The sequence below is a fragment of the Desmodus rotundus genome, chromosome 13 (assembly GCF_022682495.2).
Source record: "Desmodus rotundus isolate HL8 chromosome 13, HLdesRot8A.1, whole genome shotgun sequence".
In the NCBI taxonomy this organism is placed as follows: Eukaryota; Metazoa; Chordata; class Mammalia; order Chiroptera; family Phyllostomidae; genus Desmodus; species Desmodus rotundus.
Window position 1 is genome coordinate 8467946 of NC_071399.1, and position 12773 is coordinate 8480718.

The following is a 12773-nucleotide window of genomic DNA, read 5'->3' on the forward strand; positions in this document are numbered from 1 at the left end:
TTGTCATCAGTTTTTCAGACCATACTAGTATGTCGTTTTGGAAACCCACAAAAAGAATGCCTCAGGCCCACAACTCAACAACAACAACAACAACAACAACAAACAAACAAAAAACCAAATAATCAACTCAAAAATGGACAAAGAACTGGAATAAACATTTCTCCAAAGAAGACATACAAATTGCCAAGAAGCACGTGAAAAGATTTTCAATATCACCAGCTATTAGGTAAATGCAAATCAAAACCACAATGAGGTCCTAACTTATATCAATTAAGATGGCTATCAAAAAAAAAAACCCCCCAGAAAACAACAAATTTTGGCAAGGACATGGAGAAATCGGAACTCTTGTACGTTACTGATGGGGATGTAAATGGTACAGCCACCGTGGAAAACAGTTTGGCAGTTCCTCAAAATGTTAGAATTACAATATGATCCACTGGATTAAAAGACTTGCAAGCAAGAACTCAGACAGACACTTTCCCGCTAATGTTCATTACAGCGTGACTCACAAATGGTAATGACAACCGAGTGCCCATCAACAGATGCGTGGATAAAGAAAGCAGTGGGAGGGTTTTCAGTCTTAAAAGGGAGTGAGGGTCTGACTCATGCTACAACGCGGATTAACCTGGAGAACATTCTGGTAAGTGAGATAAGCCAGTCACAAAAGGACAAATACGTATGACTCCACTTCTGTGAGGTACTCACAGACAGAAAGCAGGAGGGTGGCTGTGGGGAGGGAAGTGGGGTTCCTGTTTCATGCACCCAGAGTTTCCGTCTGAGATGGTGAAAAAGCTCTGGGTGGATGGTGGCGGTGGTCGCACAATGCTGTAAGTGCACTGAATGGCACTGATGAACGGCATGAAGCCGATCACAACGGCGAACCGCGCGTGCTGTGACTTTGCCGCGACAAACGAGTCACTAAGCACACGTGTATGAATCCACCACTTGCTGCCACTGCTGCCTTCAGTCCTGTTATAGATAATAATTACTATTTAATTCCAGGCAACTTGAAGTATTCACTGGCCGCATGCGCGCGCACACACGCGCGCGCACACACACACACGGAGGCTGTGAATGAGTGATGGGTTTTCAAAGTTAAGTAAGGGTCAGTTTCCCCTTCACGGTGAGGTCATCTCACACTGCACAAGGAGAATGCCTCGCAGCGCCAACTTCCGACCTCCAGGGAGGACCTGGAGCAGTGGTACCGCGTTTATTGGTCGCTGCTGGTCACAGTGTCTGTCCTGGCGGGGAAGGGAAGGAGACGACTATCAGGACTTACCCCCGTGGTTCCCCTGCATGTTGAAGGGCACCACAGCTAACCCCTACCTGCCCAACCACACGAGGGGGAATTGCAGGAAAACAGCAACAGCAACACCACCACAATATGCTGTTTCATGCCTATGATGTGATGTTCTAAGAATCTGACTTTTAGAAAGTGCAATGTATGCAGGTGGCCAAAAACTTGTCATATTAGCACTGCTGTTTCCCCTACAAGCGGAGCCACCCCATGTGGCCTGGGGAAGGACCTAGAAGAAGCGCAGAACACAGACACCTAAAATCACGCTGAATCCGCGGTCGGTTACCAACCGCTTGGTTCTGTTACCTCCTGCTTCTCCATCAGGCTCCTAACTGTAGGCGATGCAGAGCGCCTGCTCAAATCCAGGCTGGCTGCTCTTTCCCTTTTAATGCCTCCCTCTACACAGTTAGCCCTGAGTAAATACCTGTTAAATAAACGACTACATGAGTCATCCAAAGTCCAGTTGAGGGACCGCTTCTACCCCATCTGCCAAATCACAATTGGCCTTTGAAGAAAGGGGGGAAAAAAAGCCTAATGCATTAAAAGCACCTGTAAGAGAGGCAAATCCTCTCCTATAATATTTTAACTTCATCCTGACTTCTCGAATCACCAGTATGACGACCCCCAAAGGTGGAAATAGCAGTTCATCGACATTCCCTACGGGGGCCTCCTTCCAGGCTCCCCAAGCTTCCACTGCCATTCTAGCAATGGAGAGAAGAGAGGGGAGCAGGCCCTCGAGTGTGGGCCCTCGGGAGGACCCAGAGCAGCCAGCGTGCCCAGGGAGTCCTGTTGGAACAGCCTCCCGTCTAGTTCTCTGACCCTGCCACCCTGAGGACGTCAACTTTAAAGGTCAGAAAAACAGAGCGCATGAGCAAGGTTCTTCCACACAAACAACATCCCCGAAACAGTCGATAGGATCACAATCACTATTTCAAAGTGAGATTATACTCACCTGTTCTTCTGTCAGTTTCAAGTCCCCAAACCTACCAGAGCTCACTTAAAACTAAACTCGAGTGTTTTCACTGGAGGAAAGCAATCGGGCAAGCTCTGAGCCACTGAGCATCTGGGACCTTATTTTTGCTGAAGGTTTGGTTTACTCTTTATTTTTCTAGCTGCTGGCCTTGCTAACACGACTCAGTGAAGGTCGTATTTAATCTTGCAGAGAAATGCTACCTAAGCAGTTCTTGGGTAGGCCTCAGTAAAAATAAATTGCCTTGGCTGTGGGTAAGTTTGTTGCTTCAACCCAACAATTAGAGTCGAAGAGGACAAATGAAGGCAACTGTAAAATGCCATATTTGATTTCAAAAGAATTTTACTGAACGTATGCTATGGGCTGAGAGTTTGTTAATAACAGTTATTGTTAATAACTAACCAACCCACCAAGAAAGCAGCAGCTCCCCAATGTTTATCTCCAGCTTATCAGCAAACACAGCTTATTTATATGCACAAGAAGGTCATTAGTATCGCTGGAACGTAAACGTCAAAGGAATGGACCGATGAAGATTTTTTTAAAGGCCTAGGTGCCAAAGAGAAAAACCAAACAATTTGTCACCCTGTGCATGTTGAACCTCTAACGCAAAGTGACAAATTCCAGTATTTTTGTGTGTAACACATGTCCCGTTAGGTTTCTGCCCCAAAGTACACCTGTGCCATCCACTCCGAGCTGGAGTTCAGCCTCCCTAGCTAAACTTTGCTTTACAGAGAAAAATCAAATCAACAAATATTTATCTAGGGCTCACTGCGTATCAAGCACTGGTGGGAATGCAAAGAAATCCGACACGATTCTAGCTCTCAAATCACTTGCCACGTAGGTGTTCTAGACAGAAAAACCCAAGGAACGTAGGTGTTCTAGACAGAAAAACCCAAGGAACTGACGATTTCCCAACAGCTCGAGGCCAGGAAAGAGTCGGGATGTTCACGGCAAACTGCCCTAGGAGTGGCACATGCGGTGTGTTGCTTCTGGGAACACTGGAAGTGTTTTATCATTCTGGGCCGAAGAGACCAGGTAAGGGGAGGCACAGGGATATGCAGGAAGTTGTAACCAAACCTACTGCTCTAATTCTGCTTCCCTTCAGTGCTTCTGGGTTTAGTCCCCATGGGACAACTTCTCCCCATACTGCTCTTCACACCTCGCTTTGTCTCCCAGACCCACACCGTCTACCATCGCAGCCTGCAGACACAAGGCTGCTGTGCACTTGGAATGTGACCGGGCTGAGTTCGGATGTGCTGTGGGCATAAAACACATTGGATTTTGAAGACTCAGTATGAACAAAAAAACATGTTTTTATATTAATTACATGTTGAAACAATAATATTTTGGATATACGAGGTAGCATAAAATACTATTAAATTAATTTCACCTATTCTGCTTTTCTAACACTGCTACTAGAAAATTAAAGAACATGTGGCTCACATTATATTTGTGTTGGATAGTATTGTGCTAATCAATACTTCTTGTTTCTTTTTGGCTGTGCGTTGGCATTCTGCCTCTGCACTCCTAGCAGCTACACCCAACCCTAGTCTCAAAACAATCCAAAAATGTCTTCAGTATCTATAAAAGGATCAAAACTATTCTAACAATTTTTTCAAACAAATATTATGAATTCAGAGGCTTCTTCAGTTACGAAAAGTCAGAAGTCACAGTCTGAGTCATGTAAGTCATTCTCTAACAGGACCCTTGTAAAGGCAAGGGGGGAGGAGGCACAACTCCCGAGTCCTCCCTGCTCTTCCGACACGTCTCAGCCACCTGAGACTCAGGAATGCGTGTGATATAAGGAAGCTCTGCCTTCACTGCCTTTAGAAACATTTACTCTTCCCACGCTGTAGGAATTGATCTGTAGCCATTCGCCTAAACTGATTGCCCTGATCCAAACACACCGTTGAACCTCCCTACCTTCTCAAGAGGGCCGCGTGGTTATAGGTAGGTCCCTAGGTTAAGTTCCCAAGATGCCAGGAAGACCCATGTCTCGTAGCACGTCTATTTGAAAAGAGATGAAGCCCAGACCTTGGGGACACCCCTAGGTTGTAAAAAGCTTATATTGCAAAGGGTCAGGATGAGAATCTACAGAGTGTAGCCCACACCCACATCAGTCAGTTTTCACAGCGTCATCTGGGCCTGGGGACCAATGCGGCCACATTGCCCTGACTGCCCATCTGGTTGTGCAGGTGGGTGGGGAACTCTTTCCTCCTACCCCAGGGTCTTGGGTGTCAGCAGCCTTCACGTACATAACGGACATATGTGAAGTGGGCTAACAGCACCCAGGCCTTTCCCACTCGACAAAACAGTGGGTCCAAACCTCATCAAGGGTCCATCCAAGGATACAGAGCCGTGGTGGGGCCTTCTCTTGTCACGGGCTGGGGAAGCCCGGACCCTCCAGCACAGCTTCACGCAACAAAGCAGAAAGCGCGCTGGACTGGCCTCGGCCACGCACAACATCCTCGTCAGGCACAGCCAGGGCGCTCATCCTAGGCTTGCTCTTACCAGGGGTGAGGTCACACGGGACACCGTAGAGTCGACTTGAGAATATTCTTCTGCTTATAAAAGTAACTGTGCTGTTGTATTAAATGTGGAAAATACAATTGTTTCAAGAAGGGAAAAAGCCAAACATCCACAATCCCACCATCCAGTGTTTTCTTACAGGCTTTTTTAAAAATGATATATACACAAATATATATTTGTATATATGTCATTTATATCATACACATCATTTATATCATATGTATCATTTGTATGATATATGTATACACACATTTTAAAATAAAATTAAGGTCACAAACAAGTAGCCTCTTTTTTTCCCCTCAACACACGACACAAGCCTTTTCCCATCATTAAATGCCAAATCTTGAATAAGCTACGTAACTCATGGTCTGGATGTGCTGTATTTCACTTAAATGTGTTCCTACTGTTGGGTATTTAGGTTGTTTCCAAGTTTTCACTATAACAAAAGCTAGTTCAAGAAACATCCTTGTACATAAATCTTTGTTCCATCTCTGGTTACTTCGTGTGAGCAAGTTCCTAGAAGTGGAATTACTGGAACAGAGAGTTCAACATTTTTAGACTTCAAGTACACGACACTAAAAATTCCAGAAAGTTAATGTCAGTGTGCAAGGAGCGCCTAGTTTCAAAGCCAGGCACCCGCAGGACCCAGGCGCGGCACTCACAGTTCACTGTTGACTTGTGCTACCTGCTCCTCAGGGAAACACAGTGCTGGCCGTTTTGTTCTGTTTTTCCTGGTTCCCTAGCCCCTCCTACAACCCGACAAAAATAAAACAGCAGCAGGAAGACCAGCACCAGGCGAAGAGAGGAGGGCGTAGGAGAGTGAGTACGGCTTTCTGACCTTTGTTATCAACACGTACCTTCCTCTCGGGGCCCAGGGTTGCCTCCCGGGGCAATTTTGGATTCAGTCTGAAGCCTCAGGTTGGGGGATCAATTCCTCCATCCTCTCTGTCTTTAATGCTACCTCTCAGGCTGTCATCGGCCATGCCTGGGTGAGAGCCACTCAGAGCCTGCTGTTTACTTGTGTGAAGTTGGCCAAGGCCTAGCAGTTTCCCCATCAGATGTCAGCATCCCACACACAAAAAGGCCTAACTCCAAAGTCAGAAGTGGAGGGTCCTCTAGCGTTTCAACTTGCCCTTGAGTTCCTGTCCACTGACTACCAACCAGCCCTCCCCCACCTCCCAAATGATTTCCACGACACTCCTGGCAAGACAAAAACGTCTACCCACCTGACCTCCTCTTCTCTCTCTCTGCCTGGAGAGTTCAGGAGGCACCAGTCCACTCTCCACCTGGTTCTCTGTTTTCTTCACCTCATCTGCCAACAGTCACTGTTCAATGAACCGCCCCCCCACTGTTACCCACCGCTCCACACACCCACTAGCACCCTTCCCAGGTGGGAGGACACTCCTCCTACCACAGTCATTTTCCTCATCACTTCAATAATTCTGGGGTGAGGAGAACAACAACAACAAAGAAACCAGCTATCTTTAAAAATAACACGTGAGATGCTACTTGAAATAAAGCAGTTTGCACGCAGCTCCTTCTTACTCAAAATGTCAACCTCACGACACAGGAAAAGTCATTTGGACTCCAAGCTGAAGGGCCGGGACAGCGTATTCCATCTCACAGGTATTTCTTTGGACCCTACAAAAACCTGACAGTCACAAGCTCAGTAAGAATAAATTAAGTTGGAAGCTCCTCTTGCCCTTGATCTCATTAGGTGTGTGAGCAGCAAATGCTGTTAACACAGAGAGCAACAAACTGCCACATACACCTGAAAAGAAATTCTTTGTGAAAATTACACAGTAAGTAATTAACTCTCAAAAGTGTTTGTTGAATGAAAACTGGACAGGCCTTTACCACACAAAATCCTAAATTAAGATACTGTATTGAACTAAATGGGCCTTGCCCTCGAGATAAAAACGCTTCAAATCCACCCTCAGAAAGAATCACCAAGTCTTATTTCTCATACGGGTGGGACATCAGACAGGCACATCAAGCCTGAGACACACGGAGATGTTTTTGTTCAACTCTAATTCTTCCTTGTTTATCGAAGCTAAATACATCGAAAAGGGGAATATAAGCCAAAACAGAAATGCACAAAACCAACCCCCATCTCTTTACATCCTTCCTAGACAAAGAGACATAGCCAAGACACAAAGACCTTCTGGCCTCTTTAGAAGGGAAAATTCAAATTTTCAGCCCTAACAATTCTACCATTTTTATTCGACAAAGTAAGGTCAACATGGGGAGGGCCAACAGTGGTGACCACAGATTCCCTCTTCAAAGCACTGTCTAAAATGTGGGTAACAAGCTCCATCAGCTTAGCTTCTGACCTAACGCAACCTCTGAGCCAATGAGAAAATAGAAAGACTTGGCTCTGGGAGGAGAACCTTGATTCAGTGCTTTTCCACCTTTCCTCTGGCCCACACACCTGAGGGACAGGGATCCAGGGAGGGACAGGGATCCAGGACACACTGGTATCAGAGGCTTACTGGAGGGAAGGGGGTGTTCCTTAGGGCTGGAGAAGCAAGGAGAGGAAGGGCTGTAGGTAAGTCTCAAATCTGAAGGTTCCTGTGTGGTTTCTAAAAGCCCCTCCCCCTAGGGGATTTCGATGCACACGTAAGTCCCATCAAAAGATGACAGAACTATGCAGGCCCATTTTACAGATGTGAAAACTAAGGTCCAGAAAGGGGAACTGATTGGCCAGTTTATAAAAGAGCTGAAAATCAACTCCAGGCACTCTTGACTTCAGGCACCGCCCACTACACAGAGCTTTGGACGTGGCTGGCTATCACAAATATGTAATAAATAAATGAAATAAAGGCACCCTATTTGTGCTCATTTAATAATATAATACCTGGGTTACTACAATAGTTCCAATCCAGGGGTCACCAGATAGATGCTCGGCAGAACTCAAAAGTTACTGAGGGGAGTGGGGGGGCCCTGGGCTAGTTCCAAAACCTTGGAAAGCCTAAAAGGACAATGAGCTTACATAGGAAACAGCTGCCTGGGATGTCCAAAACATCACTTTTGGGCTGGAATTAGACCAACCAGATTCGATGGCTCCAGTTCTCTCAAGTGCATCAGGAGCTCTCACGGGAAGCCTTGCGTGTTTCTGAGTGACAACAAGGGGCCCATGAAGTCTTCCGACCAAAAGGCAGCTGGTTTCAGAGACAGTTTGTTGGAAGGCAGAGCTGGTGAGGGGGAGTCATTTAAAAGGGACCGACGAAGGTGAAAGGCTGGCGGGTACAGCCTACCGCATGCTCGCGGCCCACAAGGCCAGGCAGAGTCCCGGCACAGATGTCACAACTCAGTCACAGGACCTGTGACCTGTGGGCTTCATTTCGCCTGTGTGTTTCCACTGGTATTTTACATAAAACATTGGCTTCAGGCTTAAATCTAGACTCTGTGGATAACTTACTGTTCTTTGCTTGAAAAATCAACACTTAATCACACCTCCTTGCTCCCATTCCTACCAGGAGGACCACTCGCAACCCTGCCCGGGGCAGATATTGGTCACACACACTCAGGCCCAATGTGGGTACCGATGGGTCAGAAAGCCCTGACTTCCCTCCCCAGGTGGGAAGGTGTTGGGTGTCCCACGCAGACGAAAGAAGTGACTTTATTACTGATAACTGAAGTTTCATAGCAATTCATATTACTTTCGTATATACTTTATGTATTCTTACGTCAGATATTCTAAATATACACTATGTATTCTATTTACTTTTACATATGTTGTCACATTGCTTTCACATATACAGCGTTGGGCACATAGTAAGCATTCAATAAATACAAGTTAACCGAGTCCCTTGAAAGATGTAAGAGCAAAATACTAAACTCAGTCAAGGGCATACCTGTAATAACAGATAATGAATTGGGCCTGAAGCAATGATAAAGAAGATTCAAACTAAAGCACAGGGAGTTTGGGAAGATCTTTTTCTGATCTACGGAGGGAAAATACATTGGTTCAACCATTGTTATTTCCACATCATTTGGTCTCCATGAGTACCATCTAACTTTTCTTCTCACCAAAACAAAATTCACTGACAATATCACATTTCATTGTTAAACACTTTGCTGCTTTACAGGAACGTTATTCCCTGTTGAATTCCTTACCATTATTTATATATTCTCAGAATAAGTAATCCCTTCTGGCTCAAAATTCTATAGGAGAAACTGAGTGTTTCATCCGTAGTCAGGATTTCCTGGCTTTTTCAAATTAATAATAACATCCTGGCTGGTGTGGCTCAGTGGATTGAGTGCTGGCCTGCAAACCAAAGGGTCGCTGGTTCAATTCCCAGTCAGGGCACATGCCTGGGTTACTGGCAAGGTCCCCAGTGTGGGGCATGTGAGAGACAACCACACATTGATGTTTCTCTCCCTCTCTTTCTCCCTCCCTTCCCCTCTCTCTAAAAATAAATAAATAAAATCTTTAAAAAATTAAAAAAGCATACTTTTAAAAAAATAAACAATAATCTGATAGAACGCATGCCTCACACATTGGTAGACTGCTGTAACTTACTCGACCTTCTTTTCATACACAGTATCTCATCTATCTCCCCAGAGTAACCGGATCAGATACACAACTCAGTGTAATAATACGGTTAAGTATTATTATTACCTTCCATAGAACTAACCCCAGGTGATAATTACTGTATTTGGTTTTTGGTTGTGTACTGACAGCTCACTAACTAGAATGCAATACCCCTCGGGGGAAAAGTGGTCTTCCTGTTCCTGGTTGAACCCACAGCGCCTAACACTGTGTCTGCAACATACTGAATGTTCTAGGGAAATGTATTAAATGAACAAAGGCCTTTGTCTGCCTGAAGCCCTTTTTGGTATACAGCACATAATGGAACTATGTCCCACACGCCCTACTTAGAGTTCAGGGGTCTGTTCCCTATCAAGAGGGAATTGTATGAAAATTCCCTAAAAACAATAGAGCTTACACTGGATAATACCAAGAATGAAAGTACAGTATCCTTGGAGACATGAGAATACCAATGCACATCGAATGTTAAACATCCAAAGTTTCAAATGCCTCACTACAAAGTTTAAACCTCTTTAACTAGCTTTGGTATACTGAGTGTTCGCCTAACACAGTGTTTCAGAAAGCTAAGAGAAAAGTGGGGCCATAGTTCACAGAACTGTCAGAACTTTAAGATAACCATTCGTTTGCCTGAATTTGCTTCCGATTTAACCACAAACCCTTACTTTTGATTATGATGACATTTTACAGGTCATTCCATTTGAGACATGTGGAATTACCTCTATCTTTTCTAGGTTAACAGGAAAAAAAGACAACTCTTTGAGAACGAAGTATAGAAATGTTTAATATTAAGAAGCAGTTACAAATCACGACAGACAAGAACTCTTTGATCTTAGTGGCCAAACTCTAACTTTTACACAACAGGCTAAGTTATAAATTATAATCATTCACTAATTACAGTGAAGTGACAGACTCTGCCACATCAATCAATAGACAGTCCAAGGTTACCCCTTAGAAATGCCAGTTTACGTTCTAAATATTCCTTCTCCTGAAGTTTCCTTAAAAAATGGATTTTTTTAGGTTTCTTTTCCCCCCTTCTCCATGAAAAAAAAAAAAGGCATGGCAGGGGGTTGAGAAAATTAGAGAAGCCCAAGTGTGCGTGCCCAATGACGTCAAACAGGTATGGCCCTGGAGCCCGGGTCAGGGAGCGTGCGTCTGTCTGACATCAAGGCTCTCCGCCTTGCGTACTCAGTCTCCAGACCCCTGTCTGCACCTGCCCTGGAGCCCCAGAAACTGCCGGCTGCAAAGTTCCAGCGGTATTTGCAGTCGGTCTGAAAACTAATAAATGACTGCAGGCTTGACAGCAACCTTGGTGATTCCTGAAAATCCACAACAGGAAATGTCACTATCCTCCACCCTCCGGAGCCATTCATCAAAAGCAGGCCGAGTCACAGCGACAGGGAGGCCAGTGCCAAAAGGCCACTCATATAGGAAGATTCTGCATTTTCTCATTCCCGAACCAAGGAACCAAGGACAAGGAGCACGGCCCACACTGGAGGGAGGAGACTGAGGAGGCAGGCGGCGGGTAAAATGTCCCCAAGTTCCAAACTCTATCCTGGGAGGTTAAAAACCGAGTGAAAGCCAAGCAGCTAACAGGGGGGGCAACCTCTACTGCCTGTCCCAGGAGTCGCACTTGCAGGTGACGAGCAAGGGTCGTGCATACGCCCCTGACCCGGGCCCCTAACTGGTGAACGAAATGCTGCCTTTGCGCCTGGCTCAGGCTGCCAGCCTCCTTCCCTTTTCCCCTGTAAAGGGGCAAGGGGGTGAGGGCGTCAAATGCCCCAGACCTGGGGCCAAAGAGAGATGCCGGCGTGTCCTGGAAAGGAGAACAGAGTTACATCCTGCAGCCCTGAGAACTTGCAAAGGCTTCCGGAACCGACCCCCCAGGCCGTGGCACCGCGAGCGGCCGAGCGCCACGACTGGCCGCGGCGGGCAGCGCTCAGGGACGAGCCCAGCCGACCAGGCGGAAAGGAAGTGGCGGCCGCGGCTTTGCACCAACCACGTTCTTCCCGCGGGCGAGTGCCCCGCGGCGCCCAGAGCGGGGTCGGAGGGCGTGGGGCGGGCAGTCACGTCCCCAACCCGCCACAGCTCCAGGTCCCCCTGGAGACGCGGGCCCCCAACCGTGCCAGCAGGGCACCGTTCGGTCCCCGGAGGCTCCCCGCCCCCACCTCGCCCGCTCCGTAGCCGAGGCGGGTCAGGCCCAGCGCGCGAGGCCGGCCCGGGGCGCCCGCGGGGACCCGGAGGCGCCTGGCGCTAGGCCGCGGCAAGGGTAGATGACCCTTAGGCGCGGCGCCCTCCCGGGACGCGCCGCCAGAGCCTCCCGCGCGCCCGGACAAGTGCAGTGACAAAGCCCCGGGGCAGGCCGGGCGCTGGCCGACGGGAAGGAGGACGCGACGTCCCTCCCAAGTGGCGGCGGCGGCAGCGGCCCATCCCCGCGGAAGCCGGGTGCGCCGGCCTGGCCCGGCCCCCAGTCCCGGCTCCCAGTCGCGGCTCCCAGTCCCGCTCCGAGCCCGCGCGCCCACGACCCTTCCCCGATCCCGGCGGGCGGTCGCCCCATCAAGTTTCCTCCCGCCCCGGCGGGCGGCGCCTCTCCCAGCCCCGAGCGGGCAGCCGGGCGGACCACGGGTGCCTGCTTATTTACGCCGGAGGCTGCCTGCACAGGCGCCGCCGCCGGCACGGAGCAGGACCCGCTCCCCGCCTTCGGCTCTGGAGGCTACGGCGTCCGTGCACACGCACACACTCGCACACGATCAATCTGTTGTAAAAGGAGGCCCGACTCCGGCGGACCTGCACCCCCACACACCACACCTGGGGCGCGGAGTCACAGAGAGCAGGTCAGTGTCCATGGAGCCACCTCTCCTCATCTGCAAATCCAAAAGTGAAATTAAACCTCCACCGACCTCCTCCTCCTCCTCCTCCCTCTCTACCTCCTCCTCCTCCTTGCAGCCTCAGCAGCCCCAGCAGCAGCAGCAGCAGCAGCTACAGCAGCAGAACCTGCTTCCCCTAAAATCAGATGATCCTTAACCGCGCGGACTGTTCCTCCAAAAATCGGTATTAATATTTATGAGCCCCAGCATTCTCCGTCTGCAAAACATCATGTCAGACCATCTGGACACACACACACGTCCCCTCCGGTCCTCATAAACATGCCCTCAAGAAAAACACACACGCACAGTCACAACTATTATTGGAAAAAATGTTACCTCTCGAGTGTGCTTTTTCACGCTACCAATGCAATTCCGCAAGATTTAAGTGTTGCTAGGGTGTGTGAAATGGAAATGAAAGCCCGTCAGTTGAATAATCGCAGGAGCAAAACTAAAAGTTACTCCCCGGCTTGCCTGAGAACAGTCCAGATCGAAAGCAAAACAAGGAGAGGAAACCGAGGAGCCGAGGCTGGAAATCCCCCCGCCCCCCGCCCCGCTGCG

The 12773-nt window shown here is 48.2% G+C and overlaps 1 protein-coding gene and 1 long non-coding RNA gene across 6 annotated transcripts in view; one reads left to right on the forward strand and one right to left on the reverse strand.

The window, feature by feature from the left end:
• IRF2 (interferon regulatory factor 2) overlaps positions 1-12733 on the reverse strand; it is a 72964-nt gene extending 60231 nt beyond the window's left edge. Inside the window, exon 1 of one of the 5 annotated variants that reach the window (XM_045197085.2) lies at positions 12552-12733. The gene's annotated coding sequence lies outside the window, so the exon portion shown is untranslated. Of the gene's footprint in view, positions 1-12156; positions 12216-12275; positions 12298-12551 lie in introns of those variants that run through there. The other 4 variants (XM_024562843.4, XM_053916397.1, XM_045197086.3 and 1 more) reach the window with 4 other exon arrangements.
• Positions 2585-3714, forward strand: LOC123479952 (uncharacterized). The gene is made up of 3 exons (XR_008425899.2): positions 2585-3108; positions 3141-3302; positions 3444-3714. It is a non-coding gene; the product is annotated as an uncharacterized lncRNA (long non-coding RNA).
• Positions 12734-12773: the final 40 nt, after the last annotated feature.